The sequence below is a fragment of the Triturus cristatus genome, chromosome 4_2 (genome assembly GCF_964204655.1).
Source record: "Triturus cristatus chromosome 4_2, aTriCri1.1, whole genome shotgun sequence".
Taxonomy (NCBI): domain Eukaryota; kingdom Metazoa; phylum Chordata; class Amphibia; order Caudata; family Salamandridae; genus Triturus; species Triturus cristatus.
Genome location: NC_140586.1, coordinates 114,488,175 through 114,500,448, shown reverse-complemented (window position 1 = coordinate 114,500,448; position 12,274 = coordinate 114,488,175). Strand labels below are relative to the sequence as shown.

Sequence of the window (12,274 nt, the reverse complement as noted above, 5' to 3'; positions counted from 1 at the left end):
TCCGCATACATCGCCAACAGCCGGGGGACCAGGAGATCTGCGTACTCCTTGTAGAACTGCGCCGGCAGTCCATCCGGGCCCGGCGCTTTTCCGGCCGCCAACGAGCCTATGGCCTCCCGCACATCATCAGCCTCAAAAGGCCGATCGAAATAGCCTTGTTGGTGCGCATTGAACCAGATAAGCTGTACAGTATCCAAATATTCAGCAAGCTCCACCGGCGTGCGGGCCACCCGCGACCTGTAGAGGTCTTTGTAGAAGGTCCGAAACGTATCCAGGATTTCAGGGGGAGTGCACACAGTGTCCCCTCCCTGTGTCATCACTGAGGATATGAAGGGAGATGGTCTTTGAGCGCGCAGGAGCAGGGCGAGCGTTCTACCCGGGCGGTCCCCCTCACCATATCTACGGGCCACAGCATGCTTAGTCAGGAACTTAAGTTCCCTGTCAGCCTCCTCCTGATATTCAGTGAGCGTTGTGCGAGTTTCGGCCAAAGTGGCCGTCGAGGGGTCCGAGCAGTATTGCACCTCTAAGGAATGTAGGCGATCCTCTAATCTGCCTAGCGAACACCTGATAGTCTTTAGGACCCTGGCCTGCCCCGCTATGCAGTGGCCTCTTATCACCACTTTAAAGGCGTCCCACAACGTGCCTAGAGAAGCGACAGATCCCTCATTCAGTTCAAAATAGTCAAGTATTTGCTGATGAATCTCTTCCCGAAACACCTGATCTGTCAGGGCAAGTGGTGGTAGCCGCCACGTGAAGGGCGTGATGTATGGTTTGGGGACAGTCAGAGTTAGTTCGCCAGGAGAATGATCAGAGAGGGTACGTGCCCCGTGAGTGACTGCGGAGACCCATGCATGCACCTGCGGGGTTAAGAGCCAGTAGTCCAAGCGGGACCAGGCACCTCTGTGCGGGGTAAAGCAGGTGCCTTCCCGAACCGCGGGGTGCAGCACGCGCCATGTGTCTAATAGAGTGTAATCCGTCATTAGGCCCCGGATGATGCCAGCCGCTAGCGGATGATGTGTGCGTGCCACCCCCTCCCTATCCAGCTCCAGTGAAAGTACAGCATTGAAATCACCACCCCACAAGCAAGCACCCCCACCCAGGGATTGCGCCAGGTGCCAGACATTCCGGAAAAAAACAGGGTCATCAGAGTTGGGGCCATACACATTAATCAAAGTGATCGGCATATGAAAGAGCTGTCCGAGTAATATGATGTATCGCCCATCCGAATCAGCTTGCACTTTGAACGTCTGCCAGGGAAGGCCGTTACGGATAAGAATGGCCACTCCACGGGAGTAGTTGGAGCAACCCGATGTGTGTACCTCTCCCCATCGTGCATGTCTGAGCTTGTCCCCGGAGGCACGGGTCAAGTGGGTTTCCTGTAGGAAACATATATCGATTTGGTGTCGCGTCAAATGTGCATGGGTCAAGCGTATTTTGCGGTGATCGTTAAGACCACGGATATTCCAGGTAAGGCAGCGCAGTGCGGTCAGGGCGGCCTGTGCGTGCATTTCTCATGGAAGCGTGTGGTCACCGAGGGACCCAGAGGAAGGGCCCACCCGCAGGTATCCCGCCCTCCCGTCTTGTGAGTCTGCAACCACAGTAAGTCTGCCCGTGTCTGGACTGCATCGTCATGTAGTGGTGTAGCCAGAAAGTGTAGTGATGTAGAACCAACCAACAATAACCCCAACCCCCCCCACCCACTCCAACCCCCCAATCAGGTTGAGATAGCATCCCCCCCACCACCCCCCCCAACTGGAATTGTCTTTCAATAGTATCTCGGGAATCATCCCACAGGGGCGTGGGGTCACCGGCTCACTCCCCAGTCTATCAACGACCGGGTGGCCGGACATTTCCGCCTAGCATTGAAATCAGTATCTCAAGGTACAGCCTGGAAGTCCCTGCATGCTTCTCATCACAGGTTTCCGCACGGTACTAGTAGCGTTAATCGTGCATGAACAGCCCAGTCTCAGGGGCGGGCCCATCACCCTCTGCAGGTCTCAGGAACACCCAGCGTTGGGCAGAGGGCGCGTGTGCCTTTGTATCATATTATTCAATGTCACTTAGCTGTCCCATCGGCGGATTCTCATGGTCATCTCTCTTCTCCCGTTGCGAACGTTCCGTCTGTCTCGCAAACTTGATCGCGTCCGCCGCCGTAGTGAATACCATGGGCTTCCCTTTATGATGGATACGCAGCTTGGCCGGGTACAGCATTGCATACTTAGTCCCCACCTTCTGGAAGATTTTCTTGGCCGGTATGAATTCGCGCCGGGCGGCCTGCACAGCCTGCGTAAAATCCGGAAACAAGGAGATAGCCATGTTTTGGAAAGTTAGTTCCCCCTTTTCACGTGCCAACCGCAGGATGGTATCTCTGTCCCGGTAATTAAGAACCCGGGCCAGGATTGGCCGCGGCGGAGCCCCCGGCACCGGCCGTGGCCCCAGCGTGCGATGTGCGCGTTCAACCAAGAACATGGCCGACAGTCCCTCTCCAAAAAGTTCACGGAACATGTCTTCAACAAATAGTTCCATATTGCCAATGTTAGTGGATTCGGCAACCCCAATAATTCGTACATTATTTCGGCGGGAGCGAGCTTCCAAATCTTCGTTGCGCCCACGTATCACCTCCAGGACCCTGTCCATGCGGAGCAACTTCTCCTGGGTGTCTCCGTGGCCTTCCTCGCAGTCCGCGATCCTCGCTTCCATCGCCGTGATACGCTCCTCATGTTTGTCGACCCTGTGCGACATGCCATCCAGCCGCTGGGCCATGGAGTCGAGTTTTCCGTCAATTTCCTTAAGGCAGCCCTTAAGGTCACGGAACATACTTTTGACATCATCGTCCGGTGTTGGGTCCAACTGTGTTTCAGGGACCACCGTCTGCGACTCCGGCACCGCATCGGTGCCGCGGGAAGGCTGTTTCTCGAAGGGGAGCTTCCTCTGCTTCGCGTCCGATTTCCCCATGGTTCACCCCCTAGTGTCCGCCACTTATCAACAATGGCGGTGAGGGGTAACAAGCCACAAGCAGGCCACCAAGCGCAAGGTGGAATGGTAACCACACAGGCACCCCCTCCGCACGAGGAACACCGCCAAGTAGGGAAGACCAGGCCAGCATTCGTCCCATTCAGGGCGCGGGTCTGCGTTAGTCAGGGAATAATGGCGGCCTAACCGTCCACTCGTCCAGTAGGCCTCTCCAGCGCAGTGTCTCCCCGGCCTGCAGGCACACGAGGGTTAGAGCAGGTCGTCGGCAGGTACCGGTAGCCGGATATCACCTTCTGCGGGCGGGGATCGGGCCCACCCAGCGGGCGCCACGGCTTACTTCTCCCAACTCCCCACTCCAGCAGGCCCATCGGCCCAGTCACCGGATCAGGGCGTAGCCACGCCGGGTAGGCCTAGTCATTCAGTCCGCCAGCTCGGCCCCCTCCAGTCACCAGTTCTCCAACAGTGGCCAGGTCTCAGCACGTCCGGAAGTCACCGCAGCCGCTCGGGCGCCAGTCGCTGGGTTCACCACGTCTCAGTTGGGTCCACGATAGCCGCCTCGTATCTGCCCGATCTCGGCCTTCGACCAGGGCCTCGCGTATGAGAAGACTCCGCCCAGCTCGGCGCCCAAAAAGCCGCTCGGCCAGCCCGGCCGAGTAGCTCCGGATCTCCGAGGCCGATTTCAACCGCAGTGGCCCCGCTAGGATCACCTGCACCAGGGCACTTCCCGCCGTGTAATTTGATGGTCAAAGAGCAAGGCAAAGGTCGGATTGTCTGACGGATTAGGTGTCCGGCCGGCAGAGCCCCGTTACACGGCGGCCATCTTGCAGCTCGGCTCGGCCACGCCCCCGATAGTGAACAGACTTTAGTTTCTAAAATGGCAAATGAAATAGATTTAAAAAAAAATAATTCCCACTACATGACACTGGCGTAACATAAGCCCCCGCAACCCCTCAGCAAAAAGCTAGGGGGTGGACCAGGCAAGGGGGGCCCCTTCCATATACTTTGCAGGCGGGCCCCCTCAATTTCGTTATGCCACTGCTACAGGAGCATCTTAATTGGGCAATTGGTACCAATCCTTACCAATGAGGGAACTAAAGTCAATGTTGTCAATCTTCTTGGAACTAATATTGTGTGTGGGGGACGTAGCAAAACTACTGTGGACTCTCACCTGCCTAAATAGTCAGCGTTATCAAGGTACTATCTTGCTATTATGAACCTTATACACCAGCATTCTCAGAATATGGTGCTGCGTGTAGATTTTTATGTGATATGCAGATCAAGAAGAAATAAACAAAATATTGCTTCTACAAAGTTTTATATAGTTCTTATGAATTTAGTAGGACTATGTATCTGGACAACATAGATTTCAGAATATGGGAATTCAGTTTGCACATACCATCAGAGAATGTTGCACTGGTTCCTAGCCAGCTCACAGTGATCCATATGAACCCCTAACCTAACCAGGGTACCAGATGGTATTGGCTACCTTGAACATGACCACACTTTATTCCCCAAGGAAATTGTGAAACAGATCTATCCTTTTGCTGTTTTACTTTTGCATGGCCAATGTAAAGAAACTGAATTTTCAAACATTTATTCAAGCAATCACATTATTGCATAGAAAGAGTGTCCTGCAATTATTGGGCAAAAGAAACAAAGCATTGTAACCAGCATTACAAGAATGGTGAAAAAGATAAACATTTCAACCATCATGACATTACTATGATTATACTCCTACCTAATTCTAACTACAATATCAAAAGCATAGTGGGAGTACCCTCTGCCAGATCCCTTGGATAGCCTAACCCTCATACGTGAGTATTAAATATCAGGAAGCCGGCCTGTGCCGAGCAAGCTATCATCCTTTACAGGACCGAGGTCTGAGTCAGCAGGACTGCATCTCAGTCCCAGTGTGCTGCACTGCATCTCAGTCCCAGTGTGCTGCATTCAAGCAGAAGTGCTCCTCTCCCATATGTAGCTCAGAGGCCATTTATATAATAAAAGCACTATTCCAATTGCACTGTGTCAAAGGTGCAGCACTGATGCAATGGTTAGTCTGGAGCCTTAAAGCGGTCTCCAGCCAGACAGCCAAATACAAGTGTATCGCGTTCTATGTGCTTTAACCTTGGATAGAGTGTACTAATAACATGATAATAATGCTTGCTAAGAAATGAAATGCCTGTATAAGTCCAAAGTATGTTGAAAGTTGAAATTAGAAAACAATGTCAAGCTAAAATGTGAAACTAAAATGGCGACTGGGTACGGGTGCTGTCATGTATCACAATACCCTTCCCTTGGCCAGGGGGAGAGTCAGCTACAAGCATAAAAGCAAGCCTAGAATGTTTATAAAATGGCAATAAAATATTTAGTAACAAAAGCAAACAAAAGGCATTTAAAAATGCAAATTAAAAATATGCAAATTAATAAGAAAGGACAATTTGGTTTAAAAACAAAGAGCCAAATAAAAAATTCTAGGAAGCCCACGGAACGTTTCCAATGTTCAAAGAGTAAGAGGGATCAAGGATGGAGCCCGCATCCGCACACACACCATCAATCAATCAATCAGGGAATTGTGAAGCACACTACTTACCCGTAAGGGTCTCAAGGCGCTGGACCCACAGAGGCCCAAGAAGCAAAGTCCAAAGGATAAACAAAAACATGGTAATATCTAGGCCAATCAGCAGACGCCGATGGTGTGAAAGCCGATGGTGTACGCACAGAAGCACAGCTATAATCCAGGAACTCATGAGCCTAAGCACACATGTTTTCTGGAGGTAGTTGCTCATAGTGGGCCTCATGCAGCAATAGTAGTCTCATAGGACAGCGCTGTAGATAAGCCCTCAATGTACGCACTTGGAGTTCCATGTCCATAAATTGAGCCAATTGCATAGCAAGACACAGATCCAGTGCGTATTCGAAAGGACACAACAGAAAGCGGAACAAAAGCTGCATGCAGTATAACCACACAGGTTGAAAGTGCAAGTACCAGCTGTTGTTCAATTCCTTGAGTAAGTACACCCCAAAGAACTACATCATGCGTTCACGACACAGCAGGATATGCAATTAAGTCCATCACCATCTGGCATCGAGTTGGAACATCCATCGCAAAGGAATGAAAATAGGATCAAGACTGCAATGAACATATTACAAGCGGCATGCCTCCAAATTCACTGGAAACCAGAATGTAAAAAGGATGGAATCACTTCGAATATTGTCTGGAAGGTGCTAACAAAGCCAGACCCAATCATTTTAATAAAAGTGTCCAACTCCCACAGTATTTGAAGCATTAAATAATCGGTGTGCAAGTTCACCAAAATGCTGAGGCAGGTTTGTTCACAGTAGCCATTGTACCATAGAGGAAGACTTTGTACCTTGAAGATCAAATGCTTCTTGGGCAGATGTTAATGCAACATCCTTTTGACACAATAAGGCTTTCAGTTTACTTAAGTTATCAAAGGTAATGTTAAAAATTTGTATAGAAGGCTGTATGGTAACTTCCCTAATCTTGTGCGTTGGAGTAAATAGCTAGTTGTTACAACAAGTAACGACCATGGAAATCGTCACCATATATGGCCCGGTTTCATCCCATATAGTCTTGGTCTTTCAGGATCAAATAACTTCCATTAGAAAGTAACTTAAATACTGGCCAAATCAAGGACACAGGGATGCCCTTCAAATAACACACCAAATTGGCCATGGATGCAGAGCTCGCCCCATGAAGGGTCATCTCTTTACAAACTAATGAATAGCCAGAAGAAGTTTCTCCACTCAAGCAACAGTAATCAAAGGGAAAAATCCAGGTTTGGTGAACACAATTCTCCCCTAAAGCCTCATATCTGCCTACTTGAAAATGTTTCAGAGAAAATGTAAACTGAAATGTTGATACTGGTAGTGTGATAAAACCATGGATAAGTAACACAGCTGATGGTATGTCAGCTACTTTGTCCCGTAAAAAGGCAATTTCTCTAAATTCTCAATGTTTAGCATGGTGTATATTGCATTTTTCTTTGCCATCACTGTGTGTGTGCATGATAAATTGTAAGTCAAAAATAATTCTGTTGCATTCAAATATATCCATGGCACATGGTTTGATTTTAAAACCTGCAATATCAACTCAATTGCATAATTGATCTCAGCTGGCTTTGCCCATGCTGGAGGAGCGACATGTCATCTTGTATTAGATTGGATACAGATGATACAATGTTAATCAAAGAATACATTTGAGTCGGCAATGTAATCATGACATTGTCCACAACAGCCAATGCTTTTTCAAAATGAATCCTGTGTTAAGCGTTGAGCAGCTTCCTGCTGAGAAATTTTCCACAATTTATTTTAAGTGGCATAAATAAAACGTCTAGAACGTGGTGACTTAGGACCCAACAAGAAATCTTGTAAATGTATGTCTTCAGAAAGGAAAGACAAACGTTCTTTAACTGGATTTAAAGTGGAATGCTGTAACCCTTGCAGCCATTGCTTTCCTACACTATAGGTTGTAACTAGCCTTGAATGTTTTGTCTGCATGTACCAAGGGTCTGGTCTGCTAGCTTTCAAACCAATGGAGTAGTCTAAATAGACAAGTGTTACAAGCATTAGTGTCACTAACCACCTTGCCTGAACCTGAAATATAAGAATTTTATGTACAATTCTGCACCATACTATTCAGGTGTTTTGTGAAATTTGCAGAGGGAAAGCTAGGTTTAGGCAGTTCCTTAATGTTAGCCGAAACTAGGCAGGTAGTTTGCTGCACCATTGTTTCAGAAATATCATTTGTTCAGGGATTAGACAGGCTGTAAATAAAGTATTAATGCCTTGTACTTGCCAGTGTTCCAGAAATTGATTTAAAATCAATGTTTATGTTTCAATCTTCATAGCCTTGTATGGCCAACTGGTAAATGAATAAATCTGAATAGATCAATTTGATGTGAAACATTCTTAAGATGTGCCACCTTTCCACAAAGCAATTTATGCTTGATAGTGTTTACTTTAGAATCTCTGAATCCTTTCACGCAACAGTAATGTAACTGTTCATTAAAGGGCTGGACTCAATAATACCAATCACACACTATAGGTGTGGAGAATTCAGGATCCGTATTTTCTAGTGCCAAAATTGAAGCTTTTTGTTCAGTCAGCTGTGCTGTACAATCCCCTAAGGAGTGTTTAAATGTTTTTTGTTGATGGAATTCTCAATTTTTCATGACACTGCATACTGCAGCGCAAGAAGCTGAATATTGCTGCATAGTGCCTATCACAGACTGAGCTGAACCAGCAGCATATATTATGTAGTCATAGTGGTTAAGAGGAAAAAACATTACTGGTAGCAGGGTGTTCTTGCTCATACTGGAGAAATTGTTGTGTTTGCAAGGTCGGGTCAAAAACATAGTCAACATCAGAAGCTGTTAAGGTGATAATACACAAAGACATTTGCAGTGATCACATTAGCTAACAGAGATTTTAAAAGGCAAAGAGTGTGTTTCCCTTTGATTAGTTGAACCTATATTTATTTTTATTTTGAAGTGTGTGTGTGTTTTGTTATATGCAGTTACCCAAAGAAATGCAGAATTGTTTCTTTTCTTTAGCCATGTCTTTGACCTTATCTCTACACTTACTGCCCCTGCCCCATACCATTCAGTAGTACGGTTCTCACACTTTTGTATAGACTTTATCTGCCTTATGTAAATGAACACACCTTTCACACTTCGAAGATAGATTGATTTACATGTAATTGCAGACTCATTTGCCCCCCCCCCCCCCGCCGGGAAAACATCTACGGCCCCTCCAGGAGGGTGATTCCCGAAGTTTGAAGACCTCCGTCTTAGACCTCCCGATCCAATGACACAGTTCACTGTGGAAATTAAAGCCTCTAAGAGGAGTGTGGTACTGTTACATGTACAGGTGCAACCAGATGACTTATTCAAACCACGATTTACTTATTGTTTTGTTGTTCTTGGAGTAAAACTACTCACCTCTGGAGCATGGGATAAATCTATGGAGACAAAACTCCTTAATGGGCTAGAGGGCCATTTGAGGTTAGAACAGACCATTGAAATCTACATTTTCCGGAACTAGCCTCTAGTAGCCACACACCAGACTCTGTAGAGACACGTATCCCCTCTAAACCAGTATGACTGATAGTTTTACCCCTATCTACACTGAAGAATGTATGTCTAGAATCAAAAGTGGACCGTACCTACTGGGGCCATCGTCTTCCGCTCCAGTCTAAATTAGAGAAATGCAGAAATAAACATGTGCGTACTACATTACATATGCTAATGATGACTGAATATCTTAAAAAGGACTCAATTCCTGTAGGCCTACTAGTATGAAATGTTTCTGTGATCTTTACTAATGACCCAAGGGTTCAAAAGAGTTTCAGCAATAGTCACTTGTTCTTGCCATTGACTAGTATTGGGAATTGAACCAGGGAAATCAATTAGGGTAATGTATTCTCTGATGCAAAGGCCGCTATTGAGAAAGTTAACAAGACAATTGTCAAATTTGAGAAAATCGAATGCAATAAGAAGATCAATAAGGTCCAAAGGGACATTAACAATTTCAATGAGCAGAAAGTATATCCTTACCTGGCTGATTAATTTTATACAATCAAAACATCAGTATTTTGAAAATGATCAACCTTGGGGTCGCTTTAACAGACAAACAGCGGTCACCTTCTCTGAGTTCTCTGCCAGCTAAGTCGAGGACTCAGGTGCAGGGGAAGGACCAAGCACTGGCCCCCAAAAATCAGGTTACCCCCATTTTTTAGGACAGCGCAGTCGAGGCAAGGGCAAGGGGGAGAGGCAGAACTCAACAAACCCACAGGAAGCTTTATCAGTGGGTCCCCCCCCCAAATAGCAGGGGTATCTGATCAGGATTCTGCTCTTATTCCTATTTGTAACTAGTTTGACTATGTCCTTTCCTTGACGGAAATACCATTACTCAGTAAGGTGTTACACTTTGTATATATTGAAGTGACCAACTTCTTTAATCCAAATGGAATATTTACATTTATTCACAAATTGCAACTATAAAAGCCTTCTTTCTAAATAATTGTTTTCCTGAAGTGTTTAACCCCTCACAACTGAGGCTGCCTTCTTCTTTCAATCCCCCTAGCAGTAAAATGCCAGTCAAATAGCTCACATATGAAACAATGGTCAAGAAGGAGGTCACCAACCTGAAAAGTAGATTTGAGTACATTCCACACAACATCATATTGGATGAAAGACAGGCACTTTTGGCCTTCAAAATAAAAAGGACCAGATAATTATGCCTGCTGACAAAGGTGGGAGAGTTGTGGTTCAGTAAACACCATCCTGCAAAGCCGAAGTTCAACTGCAACTTTCCAACTATAACTACTATACTTTGATCCAATCCAATCCCCTACATGAGATTGAAAAACTGATCCATGACTCTGAATTTGAGTATTTTAACAAAAAACCTACAAGGACTCCTGTCTCTATACTTTGCCAAAATTGCATAAAGACCCATCATGCCCTGCGGGGGGGGGGGGGGGGTAGATATATTGAATCTGGTTGCGGCTCGGTGCTCGAACTCTTGTGCAAATATATTGATATCTTTATTAAAGATTTAGCTGTGGGCACTATAAGGTATGTTCGCAAAATTAGCGATATGATTGGACAGATTGAGGATACAAATTTTGACCCAGCTGTGGAGTTGATGGTGTGCTTGGACATTGCAGCATTCCCCAGTTGGAGTGAATTGAGGTGGTGAAGGATGCTTTAGACATGAGACCTGGTCCACTTGTTGTCTCAACTGAGTTTATTATTGACCTCCTCCCAATCTCATTAACTCATAATTACTATGAGCTTGACGACCAATGTTATTTACAAATCAAGGGGACATCGATGAGGGCTTCTTATGCCATAAACTTTGCCATATTGTTTGTGGAGAATTGTGAAAGGAAGAACATATATGACAACTCTATCAATCCATTTTTTGACAATGTGCGCCACTGGAGGCATTATGTTGATGATATTTATTTTATTTGGAGAGGAGACAACTCATATCTATACACTTTTCTTGAATGGTTGAACACTCATTCACTTAATTTGAACTTCACTTCCCATTCAAGCAATGAACGGATTGACCTTCTGGATCTCACCATCATGCCCTATGATGGTAAGCTAGCAACCAATCTTCACACTAAACCAACGGCCCGTAACACTCTACTCCAATATAAGAATGATCATCTAAAGGTGTTCAAGGAGGCACATCCATTCGGACAGTTTCTTTGAATCAGAAGAAATTGTAAGTTTAGAAGTGCCTATTTTCGTGAAGCAAATATTGTAGCCAAACAATTGAAGAATCGTGGCTATCCGCCACGACTAACCAAATGACCACTGAAAAGGACATGGTATAATCATCACAAATTTCTGCTGACCCCCCAGCCCTAAAAAGCAATGGAAAGGGTAATGTGCAGGACCACCTTTTGCACACAAAGTAATGGTGTGACAGAAATTGTGAAAAAGCATTGGCCATTGGTTCAATCGATGGGTTTCACCGATGATTTGCCACTGTTCTCATTCAAAAGGGGTTGCAATATTCAAGATCATTTAGTGTGTTCCTCTTTACCTAAAACAAGATCCCCTGATTTGGCCTCTTCATGGGGCCTCAACAGGATTGTTGGTCACTTTAAATGTGGTAATTGTATTATGTGTGACTCTACCACTAATACCAAACAGTTTCTACATGCAAACATCGTACACAATTTAAGAGATTGCACTAATTGTAACTCCCAGAATGTTGTCTACATCTGGTGTCCATGTAATCTATTCTATGTGGGACAGACAACTAAAAAAGTTGTCACGTCTGTCACAAAATTAGAAGCTCCATACATTGTAAGACTCTCACTGCACCCTTGGTATCACATTTTTGGGTTTGTAACCATTCACCGAATGGCATCAGGTGGCAAATTATTGAGCAGGTACGAAAACCACCCAGGGGTGGCGATATACAGGTGATCCTAAATAATGCAGAATGTTTCTGAATTTTAAAATGTGATAACATCAACAAAGGTCTCAGCAAAATGGAGGAATGTAATTCTGTTGTTTCGCACTAATCTATTACTGGTTTAGACCTAGGTAATTCCTCACTGCATAATATGTCTATACCTATGAAGTTGCCTAATGTGATTGTAATTTTTCATTGTACGCTAAGGGTACATGTTCCAACTAAGGGTCGTCTAACTCCACCCTTGATTATGAGCATAATATAATACATATGTAAGTATTACATTTTTTCATGTTCTTTTTCAACTGGAACGTTAACATGATTTGGTTTACTTCGA

The 12,274-nt window shown here is 45.4% G+C and overlaps 2 protein-coding genes across 13 annotated transcripts in view; one reads left to right on the top strand and one right to left on the bottom strand.

The window, feature by feature from the left end:
* The window catches only part of LOC146833112 (complement C3-like), a 1,368,049-nt gene that overhangs the window by 618,316 nt on the left and 737,459 nt on the right, over window positions 1-12,274 (bottom strand). The window lies entirely within an intron of this gene.
* Window positions 1-12,274, top strand: part of LOC146833113 (uncharacterized) — a 787,180-nt gene that overhangs the window by 737,019 nt on the left and 37,887 nt on the right. The window lies entirely within an intron of this gene.